Genomic DNA, 18638 nt, shown 5'->3' with positions numbered 1-18638 from the left:
TCCAGCTCTGCCTCTCTCTCTGTATGGAAATTGAGCTCCGCCCTTCTTTCTCCCTGTACTCTCCAGCTCTGCCCTTCTCTGTATTTAATCCACTGTCTACTACTAATGGAAAGTGAGCTTTGCTCTCTCTCTAGCTGTATTCTCTGGCTTTGCCCCTCTCTATTTCTGAATTGTCCAATCCCCTCTCTGCTACCACACAGTTCACCCAAGCTCAGCCTGAACTCTCTACTACCACACATCTCAATTATGTACTTCCTTCACTTCACAGTATTTCCCACAATCCTTGGATAGGCTTTTACTACTAGTCTTTTTATACTGTATGAGCAATTTATTTATTAAAATATATTTGTTAATCATTTTACAGATTTCAATAAATCACTTAAACAAAGAACAAAATTAAAACATCAAGTTACAATACATAAAAGCTAAACACAATTAAAACAATTCTTCAACACAAAGCATCAGTACAACTAGACCATCCAGCTATCATCATTAAAATCAATTTCCCGTCATCCAGTTATCTTACTGTAGTGGGTTGTAAGAATGGCAGTTTTTGCCTTATGTGGATCATAAAAAGTACATTGACACTGATTACTGCTTATGTGAAAGTATGGAAAATTATATTTTCCTGTATAATATATGCACAAAACAGTTTTTATGACAACACCTGACAAATAAACAAAACACAGGTTATAGTATAAATTCTTATATTCAGTTAGATACCAAAGGTTATATGCATATAAAAAGCAATAGCACTAGCAAAAGATATTTTCAGTGACAAATCCCTTACATGTATCAGGAAATTGGGAATGCAGACCTGGAGATTCAGTCTTGGGTCTTCAGATAGCTAATGATACTCTCTTTACTGAAGCTGAATCTTCAGGCTGTCTCTCTTAGCTTTTATGCTATATTTTGGGCTTCCTGCCAAACTATTCTGTGTGAAGCTGCAGCTGTTCTGCTTTTAACCTAGTCTTAGTTATGCAGGAAATGACCTTGTAGATGATCTGTGAGTTCTGAGTTCTATTTGTGACCTTGAAGCTTTCAGACTTCGTTAGAGGAAGGGAGAGCTACTGGGGGGGGGGGGGGTGAGCAAGGAGAAAGCAGGGGGGCTACCTACAGCCCACAAGTCTAATTTCTGCATACTGACCTTGTGAGAACATACTTTTACCATCACAACTTGTATTAACCTCTGATCATACTTTCACACATACATGAGGCATATCTGATTCCAATTCTGTTCATCTAGATAATCTGTCACCTCACACTAATACATTTGCCCACCATCCTCCTGGTAATTCTGTTTTTCCATTGTTGCACTGCATACAGTCTGGCTTGTTGCATTTTCCAGTTCAGTTTTTGTTTGCATGTTTCTATTTATGCTTTATGGTCTGTTTATTGTAGGACTTCCAAAACCTGTCTGGCAACCCCATAGCCAATCTGCTTTTCAGGATATTGACAATGAATAAGCATGGGATACAGCAAACTTAAATATTATGGAGACTCAATATAATCACATTTCTCATCATATTCATTATGGATATTCTGAAAACTTGATTGGCTGTGGGGTCCACAGGACAAATTTTGGAAGCTTTGTTGAGGGTTTGTGTTCTGCATGTGTGACCGAGGTGGGGGATTCTGCTAGTGTGTATATTTTGTGTAGGGATCTATAGCATCTTGGCTTGATCTGTTTTCATAATAGGTCTATTGGTGTATTATGGCCTGATATAGTAATTGTAGCATTGCTTTTTCATACATAGGGTTGTTGCTGTTTGAGTCCTGGCAGTTAGTGCTGTTTTGTTATAGGAAATTTACTATATTTTAATTCTAATTCAGTTTACTCATGGCTTTCAGAGGGCCAGGTCCACACCCAACATGCATTAAAATAGGCCATATGACCCATGTCTTTTTTGCAGGGTTTTCTGGTTAGCACCTCAGCAGTGCATGTAAATATAATATACATGATGTAAGTGATATTTTGACATTAGGACTGTACTTAAATTTCCTTTTTCATGTAAAATCTGTTATAAACGCATAATTTTTGCTGTGGGGGGGAGGGCATGGAAAAAGCTGTAAAATTCACCTAGAGTGCCTGATACCCTTGCACTGGTCCTATACTTAGAGTGCCTGATGCCCTTGCACTGGTCCTATACTTAGAGTGCCTGATGCCCTTGCGCTGGTCCTATACTTAGAGTGCCTGATGCCCTTGCGCTGGTCCTATACTTAGAGTGCCTGATGCCCTTGCGCTGGTCCTATACTTAGAGTGCCTGATGCCCTTGCGCTGGTCCTATACTTAGAGTGCCTGATACCCTTGCGCTAGTCCTATACTTAGAGTGCCTGATGCCCTTGCGCTGGTCCTATACTTAGAGTGCCTGATGCCCTTGCGTTGGTCCTATACTTAGAGTGCCTGATGCCCTTGCGCTGGTCCTATACTTAGAGTGCCTGATGCCCTTGCGCTGGTCCTATACTTAGAGTGCCTGATGCCCTTGCGCTGGTCCTATACTTAGAGTGCCTGATGCCCTTGCGCTGGTCCTATACTTAGAGTGCCTGATGCCCTTGCGCTGGTCCTATACTTAGAGTGCCTGATGCCCTTGCGCTGGTCCTATACTTAGAGTGCCTGATACCCTTGCGCTGGTCCTATACTTAGAGTGCCTGATGCCCTTGCGCTGGTCCTATACTTAGAGTGCCTGATGCCCTTGCGCTGGTCCTATACGTAGAGTGCCTGATGCCCTTGCGCTGGTCCTATACTTAGAGTGCCTGATACCCTTGCACTGGTCCTATACTTAGTATTTGTATGCCCTCAATATTTTGCATGGCCAAAGCTCTTCATTGCCATTTTGTCTCTCCTGTTTGTTTTTCAGGGCAACAAAATGTGATTTCTCCCAAAAGACTGTTAGTTAATATTGTAGTTACTATTATTATTTATCATTTGCATAGCACTCACTAGATGTATACAGCACTCTACAAAGATACTTAATAGACAGTACCTCCTCCTTGGAGCTTACAATCTAGTCAAGACAGACAGGACACACATCGAAAAAAAAATAAGTCACTTTGAGCCCAATGTTCAATAGGGCGGTTAGTGGACACAATATCCAGTCAAAGTTGTCCTCTGTATTCAGTGGGATAAATGTCCTGCTGAATATACTTTGCTTAAAGTATCTGGCTACATTTAGCCAGATAACTTAAAAACCTATTCAAATGTAGCCGGTTAGGTTTTTAAGTTATCTGGTTTTAGATAAGACTGAATTAGCCAATCATCAGCCAATGTTTTCTCTTTTTGTAGTTAAAGTTGTAGAATCATTGGCCTTGCATCAGCTTAAGGATTTTGTCAAAGCTAATCAGGTACTTGACCAATACCAGATTGGATTTAGGAATTCTCTAAGTATTGTGACATTGCTGCTTTCAACTTTTGAAAATAGGATTCAATAATGGACAAAGCTTTGTACTTGTCCTATTGGATATATCTGTGGCCTTTATACAATTGACCACTGACTCCTCCTTTACTGTCTAAAGGAGGGTAACATTTCTGGTTTAGTTATCCAATGGTTCACATCCTTTCTCTTTGACTGTTCCCAACAGGTGCAAATTGGTAATGGTTCATTAGCCTGGCATTCCATCTCCACTGGTGTCCCCCAGGGATCTCCCTGGTGACCACAGGCATCCTCCAGTTGAACCTCTGGGCAGGATGGGATCTCTTGGTGGCCACGGATCTCCTTCAGTTGGGGCACCAGGCAGGACGAGATCCCTTGGCAGCCACAGGACCTCCTCAAGTTGGGCCATCGGTAAAGATGGGATCCTCTAGAGGTCATGGGGCCTCATCCAGTTGGCTGCTAGGTGGGATGGGATCCCACCAGTGGCTGCGAGCCTCCTCCAATTGGGCTGCCAGGCAGAATGGGATCTCTGGCAGTCGCAGGCATCCAAGTTGAGCTGTTGGGTGGTGCAGGATCCCTCAGTGGCTGCGGGGCCTCCTCTTTAGTTCGGACACCGGGCAGGATGGGATCCCCCAAAGGCTGCAGGTTCTGTCCAGCTAATTCACTTCAGCACCCAGTATGATGAGCTCGAAGAGTGATCTGCTCTGTACAAGTGCATGGTTTGTACAGTGGGGTCATGCTAGCCCTGTTGGTCACCCAGTCAAAGAAATTGATTATTTTCATCTGACAAGACAGGAGCAATAACGAAGCTTGACAGAGGATGGGGGAGAAAGAATAGGATGCTGGGCAGAGGGTAAAAGAAGAGGATGATGCTTAGTAGTTTGAAGAGAGAGGGGGATGCTGGACAGGGGGTAGAGGAGATAGAGAGGGACCACTGTGCCAAAGCTGCCACCACCAAAGGGTGTAGGGTGGGGCATTAATTTCATTTTTTTTGCATAGGGTGCTTGTAACCCCAGTTAAAACTTACAACCTTTATGTCTAAATCAAGACACCGTTATTACCTGCTGTAACTGCTGTAAATAAGCTAATATTTTATATATATGTGTTTAATTGTTTAATAAGTTATCAATATAATCCACCATAACTGCTGTAATTAAGCTTTCATATATATCATTATATAATCTATTTATCCTTCATTAACCGCTGTAATAATCAACCATGTTCTAACCTCGTTAAGCAACCTATCCTGTAAATACTGATACGTTCCTTGTACCTTTCTCAGCTGCTGTCTTTCCTCCTTTACCTCTCTCCCCCCTCTCCCCCCCCCTTTTTTCGTTCCTGCTCCACTCCCCCACTCCCTGTTTTTTGTAATTTCCTCCTTTCTCAAGTTTATTGTAAACCAGCGTGATGTGCTTGCACGAACACCGGTATATTAAAAGCTGTTAAATAAATAAATAAATAGGGAGAGGATAAGGGAAGGAAGAGAGAAAAGATAGGGAAAGAGGATTGGGAACAGTAAGAGAAGAGAAGGAGGAAATGTGAGAGGGATGAGAATTGTAGAGGGGAGGATGTATGGAAGGAAAGGTTGGGGATGGAACTGTTAGAGGGATGAGAGGAAAAATGCTGAAGAGAGAAAATTAGAGAGGGAGGAAGAGAATCTGGGAAGAAGTGAGAATATAGTAGAGGGATGGATGGAAAGAGGCAGACTGTAGTGACAAGGTGAGTTTATTGTATAATGTAAATGATATTGCTTTATTTGTGTGTATATTTTATTGCATTTTTTTGCTATGTCGTAAACCGCTTTGGTTTATCTTCTGTCGATAAAGGTGATCCAAAACATGAAATGAAAAGTGTGAAGGGAGAGGAGAAAGTGGAGAAAGAAAGCAATGAAAAGATAAAAAAAAGAAGCAAAAACTGAAACGGTGAAAAGAAGAAACTGAGAGAGAGAATAAAATAAAGTAGCCAGAAGCAGCGGAACATGATTTTTATAAGGCAGAATAATTTTGCATATTAAATTGTGTAGATGTAGGGCCCCATTGGGCTCCCTGGAAGCACGGCCGGCGTTCCCAAGGTGAGCGGAACGTACCATCTGTGCCTCAGCACCCCCATGTGAGCTGCTGCAATGGTAGCTTCCGGGAGGAGTTATGGATTTGGGGTTGAAGGTCGGGAGGGGGAGGAGCATTTCCAGTTTCTTTTTTTTCCTCTAAAAACTCCTAAGGCCCAGTCTTTGAGACCAGGGATTGGGAGATGGTGAAAGTCTTTCTGAGTTTTTACTTTTTGGAGATTAAAGAAGATTCCCACCCCTCACCCTACCCCCGCCGCCATTTGTTTACGACCTGGTGCTGTTCCTTTTTTTTATCCGCTTCTCTCAGCCCGAGAAGGGCTGAATCCTACAGGACAGAATTATTGGAAAGAGGTGAGGATACTTATCCCATATCCAACGTAACGCGGCGGAGGGAGAACCCGGGGCTCGGTGGCACCTGCCCGGTGTTACCCACCACCTGTGCCCATCCGGAACGAGAGTAAGGAGAAGTGCAGAACTTGATATCCAGCCGACAGATTCAAGGCATTTGACTCGGAAAGACAACCCCACTATTTATAGCTACCCAGAAAGGCTTCGCACTTATTCAATTTAAGTCTTGTAGTCCACATTATACAATAAAATGTCCTTTAAGTGGATTATAAATGTATAAAAACATAATGCATATGTATAACAAGAAGCATTTCAGTAGACATTTGTAAACCAGAATAAGGAGGGGGCCTGAGGATTGGATCAATGGGAAAAAGAACCACAGATTCACTTATTTGACTTGTTTTGTGGATATCCCTTCTGAAAGAGGTTGTACAGAATGTTGTATTCTTTATATATTTCAAATCATCAGTAAAGTTGTGTTGGAACACCAATTCTGCATCCAGTTTGGGTTACTGGCACCCATTAAAGAAGCAGAAAATTCTTGCCCAGGGTCCAGGGAGTAATCTCCCTCCCCCAGCCCACACAGAAACCTGTGGGATGAAGGCTAAAGAGAAATAGTAAAGGCACGAAGGCCACGTAACCCCGAGAATTTATATGTGCCCCATGGACTCCTATAAAGCCCCCCAGTCCAGACGGTTACATGCATTTTATGCAAATTCATGTAAATATGTAGCATATTTGCAGGGGAATTTTAAAATCTCTGCTGAAGAATTTACCCAGAGCTGCTGCAGGCAACTGGAGGCCTCTGCCAATAATCCCTTTGGCCTGCCGACATCCCTGGAACCTCAGGGTGCCCCCAAATTCCCTCTGCAACCGAAACGCATCCGAATACCCAACCCTTCCACAGACATCTCGGGCTTACAGTGTAATTTAGAGCCCCATGATAAGAAATTGGATTCCAGGCCACTTTTTCCCAACACGAGCTTAGTATTAGGCCCAGGTACCCTATCCAACGCCTTTTTGCAATTTTATGTTTTAAGAGGGAGTAAGATCAGAAATGTCGGCTCTTCATCAACCAACGAAGCGGTCCAAGTGCTTAAGGCTTAAAAGGTTTCTAGCTCCAAGAGAAAAGCGACACTACGAAAACAAAACCAAAAGCACGACAAGGAGAAAGCAGAATTTGTTCCTTGAATTAAATGTATTAATTTCCAGGGGAATGTGTGCGTAAAGACAGGCTGCTAATGATTTTTGTCCTTCCCCCGGCATTGTGTATACGACGCGCTCAATTCCCGGAACGCTTCCCCAGCCATCGTCAGAGTTTATGAGGATTTTATGACTCTCTCTCTCTTTTTTTTTCCTGCTTTGTTCTGTTGGAGTCCCAAAGCTGCAATGCTATTTTCTTCAGAAGCACTGAATGGTTTGCAGGACGCTCTGATTCCTTTCCCGGCCTTCAGCGCCATTCTTCCCCACGTGGATCACACAGCAAGGCATAAATCCCGCTGTCTTTTTACCAGCGAGAGATTTGTGGCAGTGTGTGTGTGTGTGTGCAAGGAATGCAAATCCATTAATGGCTGACCCCGCCCATCAACGTCTGATACGAATGTCTTAGTGAGATGAATTAAGCTTTGCTCCATTCGGTGGAAGACATTACAGCAAGGATGATGGGCTCCGGCCCGTAGCTGGTAGATGGAAATGAGCTGGACTCCGAGGCTAGAAAGTAGGCAAAGCTCTCGCGTGATCATTCATTGCGAGTATCCTAAATAAAAAAAAAAACCCTGATCTCTGCAGCCCTTGGCTGTCCCTATCTTAGAATATTCAAGGGAACACAAACAAAAACGTGAACATTTAATACCGACTATGATAAAGTGCAGATATTAGCAGTTACTTAATGGCAGTGCCAACACACAAGTATTAATTGCAATTTGGATCAGTGAAAGGGTCAACAGAAATCCACAAAGTGCCTATCATTTCAAATTACCCTGTGCTCCCCTACTCCCCACAAAAAAATAGATGAATATCAACTCTATTATCTAAAGTGTTTTTCAAATCTGACAATAGTCTGCATCTGGAAGGAAAAAAAAAGTTATTTAAAAAAAAAAAAAAAAAGAAATTCAAATTTTTTTCTTTTCATAACACAAAATGCCACACATTCAGTTTCTGTCCAGGTTACCACCATCTGCATGCAGGCCAAATCCATCGCTCTAAGGTTACAAGTTATTTAAACCTCTCCGAGAAGCTAAGGAGAAGGAGGCTGTGTCTGGCAGAAGAGAGTAGGCCTCACTCTGTAAAATTTCTCAGACTAAAGGAACTTACTTTTTGGAGGGTTGGCCTTAGCGCCGCCCCTGTCCTGTGGACACTCAGAGGGTCCTGCCAAGCACTGCTCAGACCCACCTGCACCCGTAACCCTTCCCTAGCAACCTCCCTCCCCCCCACCCCTCGCCGACTGGGCCAAGTGCACTGCCTGCAAGCTGTCTCCTGGTGGTTTCGAGGGGTGCTGAAACCCCCAAAACCCTAGAGGTAACACAGCTCTTCTACCAGCATAGAGGGATGGGCAGTTTTTCAGAGGCTGCCTCTTTGCCCAGGTAAATTTTGCTTTTGAAAATGTCCCTCCCCTGAGAAGCAACGCCGGAACACGTCATAACACGAAATAGCAGTCGGAAAGTCAGACGTGTCGCATTTCCCCTCCCACCCACTTTCAAACGGTGTAGGTGTAGGATTTAATCATTTTTCTAACCTTTGCTTGATCGACCCTGCCAAGCAGTGGGAGATGGAGTGGTGGTGGGGGGAGAGAGAATGGGTGTTATACGCACAATCCACAGAAGATACTCAACAAAAGAACGACAAGGAGCAGCTTGCCACATTATGGTAACCAGGTCCAACACATTATCGAAATAAAATTCCTGGCGACTGGTGGCTTATGCAGGCTCAAGCTAATTAGCTAAAGGCTGCAACAGAGTAGCAATGGTGATGGAATTCCACTCTAGTTAACAGCCCTGGATCTGTAATGACCACTTAAGCACAATGAATACCATAAAGGAACCAGTTGAACAACATTTTTTTGTTTTGTTTTCTGAAAGCAACAAGATGTTTTCTCTGCAACAGCTGCTAGGGACAGTTCTTCAGTGGCGAGTGCTGCCCACTGCCACGCAGAAGAGCTGGGTTTGATTCTTGGACCGTGCTTCTACTCCCCTGGCTAGCCAGGGCTGGGAATACGGCAGAGGAAGTACCCAGAGCTTCCGTGAGGTGGGAGTCCCAGTCACTGTGCAATGGTGTCACCCAGTGGCCAGACTTAGGGTGTGTGATAGCCAGGTTCCACAGGGAGCCCTAACTTCTGGTCCCTGGCCAAGGACCGTCGCCCTGTTGGTTTGGGTGAGGAATAAGAACATAAGAAACTGCCATGCTGGGTCAGACCAAGGATACATCAAGCCCAACATCCTGTTTCCAACAGAGGCCAAACCAGGCCACAAGAACCTGGCAAGTACCCAAACACTAAGACGATCCCATGCTACTGATGCAATTAATAGCAGTGGCTATTCCCTAAGTAAACTTGATTAATAGCCGTTAATGGACTTCTCCTCCTCCAAGAACTTATCCAAACCTTTTTTGAACCCAGCTACAGTAACTGCACTAACCATATCCTCTGGCAACAAATTCCAGAGCCTTATTGTGCGTTGAGTGAAAAAGAATTTTCTCCGATTAGTCTTAAATGTGAAACAGAGTTAAAATCTCTGGGTAGTTGTGAATGAAGGCTCAAGGCCCAGCAGAGATTGGTTCTGATGGAGCTGGAAGCATAAAAGACCAGGAGGAATCTACCAAGCCCAAAATAAAAAGGAAAGGAGAGAGAAAAATGCATCCCAACTGAACTGAAAGAGATGCCAAGGCAGGTACCCACAGTGCCCAAGGACCACGTACCCTCTGCATATTCAGAACTTCTGTATTTGTTCAGCATTTTTACCTGTTTTAGTTCCAATTATTTTGTTCTTCACAGGGTCTTGCCTGATCTTCAAAAGTTCATGGTACCCTCTGCGCCAACACATCTCACCCATTCTTATGAAACTTCATTGGCTGCTCATAGAGTGGCGGATAAAATTAAAAATCTTATTGCTCATCTTCAAGGGGCTCCATGGCTTGGTGTCCACAAACTTCAATGCAACATTAAAGCTTTATCAACCCATTACTGGACCATTAAGATCAGCTGTTCGATGCCTACTGAGTGTTCCTTCATTTAAATGCATTAAGCTAGACGAATCCCGAGACCGCCTTTTTTGTGTGCAGGGACCGTCATGGTGGAACACCTTGTCCTTAGGATTAAAAGAAGAGAGTTCAGTTTCAAAATTTAGAAAATTATTAGTCACATTTGTTCACAAAGGTTTTTAATCTGACAGAAGAAAAGAGTATAGAGCGTCCTTACTAGAATGACCTGCAGCACAAAACTATGAGATCTCATGTGGACCTTGCAGAAATTTGCAGCTTACATTGATAGTTTTATGATTTTATTGTTTTACTTAGTTTTATTTTTTTTCTTTTTCATCCCTGTATTGTTTTTCTTTTTTATTTATTGTATATGTTTAAAATTGTATATCTTATTTAATGTTGAAGGTGAATCTGTAAACCGCCTAGAATTTTAGATAGGCAGCCTATACATTTTATAATAAATAAATAAATAAATATCTTTTCATTTAATTTACAATTACATTTTACAAATTTATATTCCATTTTCCATGGTCAAAGACCTCTTCAAGTCAGACTACGGCCATACCAGCATAAAACAAAATAGTGCCAGTTTCAGGGACAGCTGGTGCCATTATGAAAGCAGGAGCTGGTGAGACAGGAGTGACTGGGGATCACTCCTGGGGTGGGCACATAGTGCGGGAGCCATGGGGGAAGAGTAGGGAATTTTTTTCTTTTTTTGTTTGGAAATAGCTGACACTGATAATAGTGCACACTATTTTGTCATATCAAAAAATGTCCAAAGAATTTTCAAATATTTTCGGATGGTTTGATTTCAATGAACCGAACTGAAATTCAACTCATTCAGCATGTTTTGCCCCTTTGGGTAAAGAAAATGCACATCCCTAATAATTAAGTCTTCAAAATGTTGGCCTGGAAAGGACCACGCAAGGTCATTTAGTTCCTCTCTCTTCCTCCAGGCAAGATCTTGTCTGGTCTGCTCTTAAAACCTCCATGAGATGAAGATCTTGCCATCTCTTTGGGTGATTTGGTGCACAGCTTGGCTACCCCCAAAGTTAGAAGTTCTTCCTAAAGTCTAAGCTAAATACTTCCAGCTGTGGTTTGAAGACCATTAGATCTTGGCTTATCCCCTACGGCGATGGAGAGCAACCTATTGTCCTCATTTCAAACTGACCCTCGCCCCCATTGTAGTCGTCATGAGAGTAACAGCAGAAACACTTAGAGGTAGATTTTTAAAGTTATGAGCGGGCATAGATTTGTTCGCGATGCCCGATTTTATAACATGCGCACGCCACTGCGCGCATGTTATAAAATCCAGGGTCAGTGCTCGCAGGGGGGTGCACAATTGTGCAACCTGCGCGCGCCGAGCCGAGCAGGCGGCCTCGGAGGGAACTTTTTTTTCCGGCCCCCCCACCTTCCCCTCCCTTCCCCTACCTAACCCACCCCCCAGCCCTAACTAAATCCCCCCCCCCTACCTTTGTTCAGAAAGTTATGCCTGCCTGAGGCAGGAATAACTTGCGCACACCAGCTGGCTGCTGGCGCGCCATTCCCCAGCCCGGGGGCTGTTTTGGAGGCCTTGGCCATGCCCCCGGGCCAGCACTACGCCCATGGCTCCGCCCCCAGAATGCCCCCGAATGCCGCGCCGCCCCAACACGCCCCCCAAGCAAAGCCCCGGGACTTACGTGCGTCCCGGGGCTTTGCGTGCGCCAGCAGCCTATGCAACATAGGCGCGCCGGCGTGCAAGTCCCCTGCGCGCGTATTCAAAGGAACCTGACAGGGGGGCCACAATGCTAACACTTTTTCTTATTGCTCTCAGAACTGGACTGAGACCACAGACTCAATAGCCCACCCTTGTGTGTCCCCATCCAACCTGAGCTATATTTGAACCAGTGACCTAGAAATGAAGGCTCTGTAACCCTGCGCTATTCCCTTAGTCATCCAGTCGCAGCATTTCAGAAATTCACATATACCCTCCTGCCCTTTTTTCCATTTTGCCCAGGACACTTGGAAAGTTAATTGATGGGTTTTGCACTCGCAGCTCTACACAAGGTCTGAGACCTCTCTCACCTGCTCCAAGTTGCCATGCATTTTGCCCATTGACATCCATGGTTAGTGCTAGTTGCAGCCAAACCAAGCCGTATTTTGTTTCTGGTTTTGATAATTCCGTATTGGAACCCCTATTATCTGCATGGCGTGTAGTCCCAGGCCTACTACCTTCTAACCCAAATCCTTTATTTCTCAAAGACTATGAATGCTCTGAAAGCTATAGGCCACTGCTGTACAAATCATTTATCTGCTACTCAGAGGAGTTGATTTTGCTTTTAAAAAGCACGCCTATAAAAGCTCACATAACATTCAAAATATCTGATAATTATAGCAACATGTCAATCCTCTTAGTATGGCTTTGCACATTAACGCATTAGCTTATTATACACCTGGTACTTCTGTTAATAAGCCACGTTTTCAGACAAGCTGCATCTTTCTGTAACCATATCACACACATACACAAAGTCAAGCTATGCATGGAAGCTGATACTATGGTGTTAATGAGATTCCTTTCTTGGGTGGCTTTCTTTATTGTGCTCAAGGGGAGGTGGGTGAGATCAGCGCACCAAGCACGTATACCTTCAGGGGAAAGACCAAAATAAAGCCTCTGCTGAGAATGCCAACCCCCCTAATTATACAGAAGCATCCAATCCCCACCAGGCATTCAGTTCAGTTTGCTCATCTGCAAGTCAGGGGGTGCATGTCCAATTGGCCACATGGTGGAAGGTCACTTCTGTATGGCTTCTTATTCATCAAAGGCCAGTCATGGTGGCTGGGCAAAGTGTTTCTATCCTGGGCTAACTGCCTTGCTGAAGACAAGTAAGGATGGCAACACTTGTTATGCCAGACTTAGAGCCCAGTAGAACTACAGTTTATAGGTTTGAGTTTTGGGCCAAACCCATGAAAACATGTTGACGTCCAAGCGGTGTTGATTCCTTTTCCCCTATAGCTGACGTTGACCAGCGCCAGGGTGTTCAGCCAGTATGAGGCCTTGGTTTAGATACTACCTTATGAAGCCAGAGGCTCCAGGAAGGACCCAACCAGTACAGCCATCGTCATTACTGTGGGTGTAAGAGATGCAGGATGAGGACTGGCGAGAGGGGGGGGCCAAGCTGATGGTTATTTTCTTCAAAATTAAAAAAAAAGGAAATTCTCAAGGTCAAAGGGGCATGATATGATGCTGGAGGGAGGTGGACACTCAGAGGAAATAGAGGGCGCTTGGGATAACCTACCAGCAGAGGTGGTAGAAACCAGAATTGTGAGAAAATTCATTCACGCTTGAGAGAGATATATTGGTGGACAGTGGTAAGAACAGAGTTGAAAGGTTCGGTAAAAGGCAAGGGATAAGGGAGGAGGAGGCCTAGGTGTCAGTTACCTATGGGAACCTGTCTGCTGTTCTGGGCAGACTGCTAAAGGATCAAGAGCAAGGTAAGGTAAGGTGTGATATCCTGCAGGCAGTCAAGCACATACACAGCTGACAGCTGGGCGAGTTCCTTAACTAGAGCAGTGCAGATGGGAACAGCCAGGCAGACAGGGTGAGCCAGTTGGCCCTTGTTTGCCAACAGCGACGATGTTCCTTAGGACCGCAGGAGAATATTATAAAGTTGTTTTATGTTGATTTTATTTTGCATACAATGTTGTATCATTTTCATTTTATTACCTCTGTCTTTCCTGTATCATTTGTGTTACATTATTTATACATTGTTCTGAAAATAGTGGCTTGCTTAGTTCACCTTTATGGAAAAATATGCACCAAGGAAAGATGATGATGAGGATGATGATGAAAATATTCCTCCTGTAACTTCTTGCTAATCCACCCCCTCACTCAGCAGCACTGCTTTGATGCCCACACTACCCTTCTGCTATCAGCAGGGGTCATTGTTGATGGCTGAAAGCAAAGGGAAGGCACTAAGATTCCTCAGGTAACCAGGATTGCAGGGGAATAATGTAAATTCTTGCCAAGCAGAGGATAAATTTAGAAAGAAAAAATATTTGCACATGCCTGTAGTGCTAATGCTTATCACCCCAACGCTTTCTAGAGATTTTCGGATTTCTTTGCTCCAGCTGAACAATTTCCCCTGTTCGCAGGATGAAAATCTGGTATTTGCAAGGTAAAGAAACCACAAGCATAAATTATACAAATTAGGAGCAGAACATTAGCGAGCACTGGGGTAGCTGCTTCCTTTACAAAACCGAAGTAATCCTTTAACACTCAGACCTGGCAGAGAAGCCAAACACAAGTACAGGCTTCTGTACACAAGTAAATGTGTGGCCTCAGCGTTAGTTAAGCGAGCCTGCCCAGTGGCGAGTAGCAGTGCTGCACGCAAGCCATGCGGAGGGAGCCGGGCTCAGTTTTCAGGTCAGGTTTTCCACTCCCCAGGCTGGCTGGGGCTGGGACTGCTCACAGTCAGGGCTAGCTTGAATGGGTATGTCATCTGTGTGGTCGCCCAGGGCTCACCACTTCAGGGGCACAGTGCCACGGCGTGGGAGACACTCCCTCCCCAAGCCTTGAAGGATTCCATTCCTGGTGCTGGCACAGGATGCTGCTAGTGCCAAAGCTGGCCCTGCTGCCAGCTCTTGGGGGTAGGGGGCACTATCAGTCATTGCACAATAGTGACACCTAGTGGCCAGGCTTAGGCTCTGAGAGGAGTGCTGGCACATGTTACAACAACTGAGTGAAATCGAGTTGGGGAGGGGAAATCCCCAGGTAGTTGTGAATGAAGGCTCAAGGCATCAGATCCCAGAATCCCAGGAAGGAAACTTTGCCAAAAAAATGTTAACTAAACATGAATATTTTTCCCTGGAGTTGGTAATTATCCCTCTTATAAGCTGGGACATGCCAAGCTCCTCCAGTCTTTGCACAAACAAGAACCTAATTACGTCCTGTTTTGGGGAGCTTTCACAGAGCAAACTAATGATCCTTCTTGCTGGAAATGATGAAATCCCACACTCAGGTTTTCTTCCAAAAGCTGGAAGTATTTATAATATTGGAAATACAAAAGATAAATCCATCAGTAGAGATTAGGCAAAAAATCCACAAAGAGAAAGCGACAGAGAACAAGTTCCCCACAGCTCTTCAGAAGAACATAAGATTTTCCTTGGTTAGACCAAAGGTCCATCAAGCCCAGTATCCTCTTTCCAGCAGTGGCCAAGCCAGGTCACAAGTACCTGGCAGGATTCCAAGGGGCAGATCGATCCCAAGCTGCTTATCCCAAGAATAAGCAGTGGATTTCTGCAACTCTGCCTTAATAATGGTTAATGGACTTTTCCTCCAAGAACTTGTCCAAACCTTTTTTAAACACAGCTATACTAACAGCTTTCACCACATCCTCTGGCAACGAATTCCAGAGCTGAATTATGCGCTGAGTGAAAGAAATATTTTCTCCTATTTGTTTTAAATGTACGCAGTAAACTTCATTGCATGGCCCCTAGTCTTTGACGTTTTTGCAGAAACTGAACCAGAAAAAAACCCAAAAAGTCAGTGATCACTGTTCTATCCCATGGACAAAACCAATCCTTCAGCAAAAAGTCTTTGGATCTCCCTGGCAAAACTAGTCCACTATCTTGACTTTCTCCAGTGCAAACACCAGTGGACTATACTATAGCTTAAGCATTGTATTTTGGGGCGTGGTGGTGGGTTTGTTCACAGTTGAAGCAAATTTACAGACTGGTACCCATACTGTCTCCTAAAAGATTCAGGTGGATGAAAAACATCCCAGAGAGAATACTGTCAAGTGGTATCTCCTGTCCAGAACTTCACCACTACTAAACCTGAGGCAATGGGTTATGTATTTCCGCAGCCTAAGAGAGAGAGAGACTCGCACACACACACTCACAATTAACAGGCGGAACTGCTGTCTGTGTCTGCCCTGGAACCAGACTGGTGAGGCCAAAGAAGGCATCTCTGAATCGGTCTGTGGTTTAGATCGATGGTCCAAATCATATGGAAATATTATAAAAAGGAACAACTGAGAAGAGAAAGCTATTAAATGACAAGTCAATCTGGGTGCGTTTTTCTTTTGTAAAGACTATTTCCCTGTATGTTGCAATTCACAGGAAAATCTTTTTTTTTTTTTTTGCGCTGTGCCACAGGCAACACAGAGAAACAATAACCCACATTGTCTTTGAGTTCTGATTAAACAAAGAATCAACAATGAGAGAATATTCACCTGTGAGAAGGAAACCTTAGTTCCTCTCCACTTCAAGGTGGCGCTGGTCCGCACTGTATCTGCTGGGTCCTGCTGGAGGAGCCAAGATGGCAGCTCGAGTGGTGGTGGAGGTGGATCTTCTGCTGACCCACTCTCTTTTCCTCTGTTTTTTTGTATTACCTTTTCTTGTTTGTTATGCCGGCTTCCCCTACATTACAGTTCCATCTCCAGCTCCGCAGAGGCTCTCAATGACCTCTTCGCCTGGGACTTTGGAGAATGTTGTCCCTGTTGCAGACTCTAGTGGAGTTGCATCCGGCTGCTGGGGAGTGCAGTATCTCTGAATGCTCCAGATTTTTATTTTTTTTTACTGTTAATGTGGGAGAGGTACCCAGAGAGTCTGTCAAGAGATTTGAGGCCAGGAGATCATGTGGACACCAGAAATGCCACAGGGGGAGTCGGTTCTTGGGTGTGCGCCTTGAGAGCTATCTCTGGCTGGAGCAGACAGGAGATGAGAAGGGAGAAAATAGGGCACATCTCCAACCCTGGGAGAGAAGCTGGAGCCCTGGTGTGAAGCCATTGCTCTTATAACCCAAGGCCTCATTCCCTTCTGTGATCAGCAAGCTTAACCCCCACTGGTCACTATGAATGCCTTATGGACGGCTTTGGTGAGATTAGAGGCTTCGTTAACTTATATCAGCAGAGCAATTATTTATCTTTCTCAAAATATGAAACCATTGGCACACAACCAACATTCCTGTTTCAAGGAATACTTGGAAAGGATTGAGGCTTTAGGGAGATAAAACTGGTCAATGCTACCCTAACAGAAGACAAGATCATTTCCCATAGGAAGGTGGAGCAGAGGGAAATCCATGTATGGCATCTTAATCTTTGCCTTTTGAATTTTCACAAGATTCTGGGTCAGGCACCTCCGGATATTTTCAAGGAATATCTGGTGGAGGTTTTGTGTATCTCTGCTGAGACCATCCCTGTGAAGAAGATGTAATATCTCCCAGATTGGAAGGTGAGATAGAAGCCAGGGTGAGAGGAATAGGTTTAGACCTAACAACTGTAGAAGAGCAAAACAGGGCCGCCCTGTTGGGTCTCCTTTGTTTCAGCAGGTCTTAAGCATGACTATGCAATGTCTGTTTTCATAATCCTCAAACTTTGTTTATGGATCAAGGATTTGGATTTACTCTGATTTGGCAAAGGCTACGCAGGAAAGGAGGAAATTGTTTCTGGCCTTGTGCCATGAGACTCCTGCTCGTTGTTTCGAGTCGTTAAAGCGGCAGCAGATTGTGAGAAACTGCAGAAGGACCTTGTGAGACTGGGAGACTGAGCTTCTAAACGGCAGATACTATTTAATGCAGGCAAGTGCAAAGAGATGCATGAAGGAAGAAATAATCCCAACTACAGGTATACGATGCTGGATTCTTAGTTAGGAGTCACCACCCAGGAAAAGGACCTCGGAGTCCTTGTTAACAATGCCTTGAAATCTTTGGCTCAGTGTGCATCGGTGGTCAAATAGGAATTATTTGGAAAGGAATAGAGACCAAAACTGAGAATATCATAATGCCTTTGTATAGATCCATAGTGCAACCGCATCTTGAGTACTGGGTGCAGTTCTGAGTCCGCTATGTCTCAAAAACGACATAGAGGTCATAGAAAAGGTGCAGAGAAGGAAAGCAAGAATGAAAAAGCTCCCTGTTGGAAAAAGGCTAAACAGCTTGGAAAAGAAATGACTAAGAGGAGATATGAGTGAAATTTATAAAATCAAGGTTGGGGTGGAACGGGTAAATAGGGAACGGTTATTCACCCTTTCAAACAACACTAGGACTAGGAGATACCATATGAAACTAGCAATCGGTAGATTTAAAGCAAATTGTAGGAAGTATTATTTCATTCAGCACACTATAAAGCTTTGGAATCTGTTGCCAGAGGACGTGGTCAAGGCAACTAATATAGCAGGGTTCAAAAGAGGGTGGACAGGTTCCTGAAGGAAAAGTCCATAAACGGTTATTAGCCAGGAAGATTTGGAAAACCAGTGCCTATCCCTGGGAGTGAGATGCAAGAAAGAGATCAATCATTGGGATCTGATGGGTAGTTGTGACCAAGATTGTGACCACTGTCGGAGGCAGGATGCTGGGTTCGATGGACCTTGGTCTGACCCAGCCTGGAACTGATAAGGATCTCAAGTTCTTCGCTATCTCTGTAAATGTATGGTTAAGTGATCCGGGATGAACTATGTGTTTTGTCCCAGATCCATTTATTTTGTTCCTTGAGGCTGACGAGGTCTACTGCAGTGGCAGAGACTGAAAGGTCACCAGTGTATAATCATTTTGTCTACATTCAGGTCCTATCAATCACAACCTTAGGTACGATTACTATTTCTTTTTCATGTTACCTATTACCTTCTGTTTGAGGGTCCCCAGCCCTACCATGGGACTGAGGATTAATGTGAAATGTTTCTTT

Source organism: Rhinatrema bivittatum, chromosome 12 (assembly GCF_901001135.1).
Source record: "Rhinatrema bivittatum chromosome 12, aRhiBiv1.1, whole genome shotgun sequence".
NCBI classification, from domain to species: domain Eukaryota; kingdom Metazoa; phylum Chordata; class Amphibia; order Gymnophiona; family Rhinatrematidae; genus Rhinatrema; species Rhinatrema bivittatum.
Note: the sequence above shows the minus strand (reverse complement) of the source record.